The sequence below is a fragment of the Macrobrachium rosenbergii genome, chromosome 19 (assembly GCF_040412425.1).
Source record: "Macrobrachium rosenbergii isolate ZJJX-2024 chromosome 19, ASM4041242v1, whole genome shotgun sequence".
NCBI lineage: Eukaryota > Metazoa > Arthropoda > Malacostraca > Decapoda > Palaemonidae > Macrobrachium > Macrobrachium rosenbergii.
In genome coordinates, this window is record NC_089759.1 from 9,436,657 (window position 1) to 9,442,384 (window position 5,728).

A 5,728-nucleotide genomic window follows, 5' to 3' on the forward strand; every position below is an offset into this window, starting at 1 on the left:
ATTATATATATGTATATGTACAGTAAGTATATATATATATATACACATATATATATATATATATATATATATATATATATATATATATATATTTATGTGTTAATTAAATATTTTATATATATATATATATATATATATATATATATATATATATATATATATATATATATATATAGATAGATAGATAGATAGATAGATAGATATATTTATACATGTATGTATATATATATATATATATATATATATATATATATATATATATATATATATATAAATATATATAATATAAATTATATATATATATATATATATATATATATATATGTATATATATATATATATAATATATATATATATATATATATATATATATATATATATATATATATATATATATATACATAATATATATATCTACGCATGCATGTTCTTAATATTTTGCTTCATCATACACTGACATACCAAAAGAGCGATGTGCCCAGTGAATGGGAAATAGTGCCTAATTATAAACCCATTCGCCGGTAGAATATTTAGTAAATACTCGATTGTTATTCTAAAAGAAAAAGATTCTATAATCCTTTATTTCACTTTATATTTTTATACTTTGGGTAAGCCTTTACTTTGTCTAACAGTGGACAAGAGATTAATTCAAAGCACCAATATTTTGTGTTCCATCAGTGTCCGTAGTTGTAAAGACAAGAGTCAGTGCTCCAGAAACAGAGCAATTTACAGCTTAGAGGATAAACCCCGTTACTTCCGGGTACATGGCCACTGTTTAAATCATACAGGTAAGTGTGATACCTGGATTTTCACGAGGGAATCTCTCACGTTTTTCTAAGTTGCCAGTTTTGTTTCATGTGCGGCGAATAACGACGAATTAGCTTACTACGACGGGAGATACGTTCTTGAAGTTCATTGTGAACAAAAGGTAACTTTTATCTCTTGAATTAAAGCGGACTTCATGGTCACGAAATATTTCTGTAACAATAATGGCGACAAGGACTCTCCCATCTTATACGGTTGTTGTTTCAAAGCGGAGAACAGCTTATAAGACATACTATTTGATAAAAACTCTCTTTTTCCCCTGATTATTAAGCAGATTAAGTATAAAGCAAAATCTTTGTAGATCTTCAGGCTTTTTCATTTACATATTTACAGTTTCCTTCCATACCGGTTTGCCAAAATGACAGAAGATAATAAACAACAAAAAATGCGCCGAAGTTTCTTCGGCGCAATCGAGTTGTCTGTATAGTGTATAATCAAGGCTACCAAAAATAAATCTATCATTCGGTGGTCTCGGTATAATGCTGTATGAGTCGAGGCCCATGAAACTTTAACCGCGGCCAGACGCGTGATTATGGCTAACTTTAACCTTAAATAAAATAAAAACTACTGAGGCTAAAGGGCTGCAATTTGGTACGTTTGATGATGGAGGGTGGATGATCAACATACCAATTTGCAGCCCTCTAGCCTCAGTAGTTTTTAAAGTCTGAGGGTGGAGAGAAAAAGTGCGGACGGACAGACAAAAAAGGCACATTAGCTTTCTTTTACAGAAAACTAAAAATTGAAATATTCTTTCGCACTGATGTAAAGCTCTTCCCGTTCGTGCGTTATTATGCATTATTATGGAGTTTCTACCTCGTCATTTGGAACATGGAAAGCCGACATTCCCGCTGACATGCAAAACAACCATTACGTAACTATGCAAACACGGTTTCGGAGGAGAACAATAATAATAAGGAGACAAGACAAGGAGGAAGACAATAAAAATAAGGAGACAAGACAAGGAAGTTAATGGAGTGGTTCGTTTCGTGACTTCCGTAGACGAGAGAAATTTAGCAATTTCGCTTTAATGTCTCTCGTTTGTGTTTATATTCATGACGAACATACACAAGGACGTGGCACTGGCTATTCGGCATTCCCTCAATTTACTGAAAGCAAGAACGCGTAATTAATCCTCTCTTTCTCTTTTATTTCCATCAAAGTACTTCTCAATATCATATCCAAATACTGATCTTTATTATCATACTGGCTTGACACAGAATCGCTATTCAATGGAAATTTACTCTCATTCAGTTTATCTAAAAAAATTATTGAAATTATGTTAGCTTTGTTTTATAATGGAACGGAAGTGGAACACTATCCGTTGCACAACAATCGTAATTTTAGTGCCTCTATTGGAAAGGTAAATCATAACATGAAAATATTACGATTTCGTTTTTTTTTTTTTATAATAGAAAAGAAAATATACAAAGCACAGAAAAAGTCTCGTCGTACTTAAAAGTAAAAGAAGCACACACAGTAACTTTAATTTAGTATTATTTTTATACGCTGCATGAATTAAAAAAATTGTTAGGTAAAAGCGAAGGTCTCAGCCTTATTGGAAACCGAATCGACTCGAGTCTCGAAATAATACTGTAGGTTCCTGCATAGATGTTTACGAAAGCAACCGAAAATATAACATATATAGTGTATATACATATACACATATATATATATAATTTATATATATATATATATATATATATATATATATATATATATATATATATATATATATATATATATATATATATATATATATATATATTGTCGTAGAGCCTTGACCCTGAGGAGGTGTGAGAAATACACGAAAGCGCCTGTTCAACTCCTTCTTTCATTCCTTCCTCCAGGTCTACGACAACATAAACTATCGCAAGTTCTAGCGATAGATCGTCAATATATATATATATATATATATATATATATATATATATATATATATATATATATATATATACATATATATACATATATATACATATATATATATATAATATATATATATACATATAAAACTTCAAAACATGAGAAGCTACCATCTCCTTCGTTCCAAATAGATCTCGTTAAAATCAAAGATCCTCTTCTCTCCAAAGATTTATTTGCATTTGCGATGGGTTGCCTGAAACATCTTTGGGTCCGGACTAAACAGACGCCCCTTCCGTTCGTCTGTGAGTCATTAGAGGACACGAAGGGGTGAAATTACGGATCACGCAGCCCTTGTGCCATAATCAAATGGTGGTGAGATACAGTTAGGTCTTTTCCTCTTTGTGAACGGGAAAACGATTTGTTATCTTGGTCTCTGGCTTTGCTTTTTAGTTTTCTGTAAAAGAAAACTATTGTGCCGGCTTTGTATGTCCGTCCGCATTTCTGTCCGTCCTCATATCTTGAAAACGACTGAGGCTAGAGGGCTGCATATTGGTATGTTGATCATCCACCCTCCAATCACAAAACATACCAAATTGCAGCCCTCTAGCCTCTGTGGTTTTTATTTTATTTATGGTTAAAGTTAGCCATAATCGTGATTCTGGCAACGATATAGGGCAGGCCGCCACCGGGCCGTGGTTAGTTTCAGGGGCCGCGGCTCACACAGCATTATACCGAGATCACCAAAAGATAGATCTATTTTAAGTGGCCTTGATTATGCGATGTACAGAAAACTCGATTGCGCCGAAGAAACTTCGACGCATTTTTTACTTGTTTTTTATCAGGCAGAGTTGAGGATTAAACATCACTCTGATTATTAAGTTTGTTGCCTCTTGTTTTATTAAAAACAGGCATTTTTTATTTCACCTGTTTTAGCCAATTTTGGTGCATTCCTTCATATTAAAGGTTTCCATTATATAAATTTGGAGAGAGAGAGAGAGAGAGAGAGAGAGAGAGAGAGAGAGAGAGAGAGAGAGAGAGAGAGAGAGAGAGAGATTTTCTTATGTTAAATTATACTAAAATATTAATTAAATCAACTGACCTATTAACGTGATTCGAGGAAGCAATTATTACCCTACCTTACTTTGCAGCAGCCACTTTAAATTTTACTATTTTTATTTTGGAAGAGAGCTGTTGGTGTTAAAATGACATTTCCTGTTTAAGAACATAAGTAACTTAACCCTGATCTTTTAATTATCTTACATACGGAGATTTTATTTCAGTAATTTGTGTTCCATCGAAATATTTCTCAGAGATTTCTATTTCATTCATAAATTGTATCTTTTCTTCCATTCGTTGGAGGCTCCAGCAGTATCTTCAAGACTTTATTGTCAAAAAGAAATATTAATTTCTTGCCATTCAGAGGTAATCTTTAAGGAATGTTGCAAGAATTCTCCAAAATCTCTCTCTCTCTCTCTCTCTCTCTCTCTCTCTCTCTCTCTCTCTCTCTCTCTCTCTCTCTCTCTCTCATATGTGTACATGTACAGTACTGAAAATATTGCAGCACTATTTTTAGTCACGTCGATAGATAATTTTTCACTTGCAAAAAACCAAAATAGAAGATTTTCGAGAAAGAGCAAATAGATGAAAAAGTTTATCACGATCACTTATTCTGTACGTAGTCTAATATATTTGCAACTTTACCACAGTAAAATGAAATTATATTTTATAATGGTATGCGTACGAGGGAAGAGCTTGTGGTAACAGAAGGTAGGCCTCATCTAAGAGAAAAAAAGAAAAAATCTATTAGCACAGCTGATACCTGACATCAAGATAACTGGGTCAATTAGATTATAGGCCCTTCATTATCTTTATGAGTGTGATGGGAATAATAAACACTTAGTTAAATTGCCAAAGTTTAAAGTGCATCAACAGTATCTAGGTACTAATATTGCATCAAACACCTGGGTAGTAATTAAGCTAATGGCTTCCTCTCTCATCAGTAACTTTTGATTGAAGCTCGCAGACTTTATAGGCCTCTTGCAATAATTGGCAACAGTCATTTTGCGGCAAGGAGCAAAACTGCAATAAAAAAATTCTTTTACAATGTTAGCAGCGTGTAAAAACTCCTCGAATCCTCTTTCTTTCCAATACCTCTTTCACTCTCCTACCCACAGCTTCTAGTCTTCAAACACTGATCCAACCATTCACCCATGCTATCAATTTTACAGCTTTTAAATATCTAGACATTTCTCAGCCTGGCAGTTCATCTTAGGCCCAGATTTGCTGCACAAACAGATCATTTCAAAATCTCCTAAATTTGTCTTTCATTTCCACTGAATATGCACACTGTACTTCCATAAAAGAGCCTTGGCTTAACAATCCCTTTATACATTTCCTCTTTGGATTTCATAAGCATTCCGAGTGTTTTCTCTGTCTTTCTCTGCTCTTTTCTGTCACGGAACTCATATCCTTTCTTATCCTGCCATCAATCCTTAATACCTGTGCGAATCAAACGTTTCCTTTCTTCCTCCATCCCTACTAACATTCATTGCTCCATATTCTCATAAAACTGCATAATAATCACTTGATCCAGTCACCCTCTTCCTTGTCTAAGCTCATACTGTTCTTCTCCTGCTAATCCTTTTGTTATCAGTCGTATTTTCTGAGTCAAAGTCCTACTTGAGTGTCCTCAGTTACACTTACATAGTAGAAAAATTATTCCTCTCATTCAGTCCTTTGGGACCTTGCTCTTCCAAACAACCTTATAAACCTGGACATCCCTTTCATAGTAACCCTCTCTCCACACTACCGCGCCATCTCATCATAAATTCATAAACTCCTGGTGTCTTCATATCCATCTACCTAGCTGTTTTTCTATCTATGTCTATCTACTATTTATCTGTCAATCTTTCAATCTACCTATACATATAAAAATACGTGTATATATATATATATATATATATATATATATATATATATATATATATATATATATACATATATATATATATATATATGTGTGTGTGTGTATATATTCACC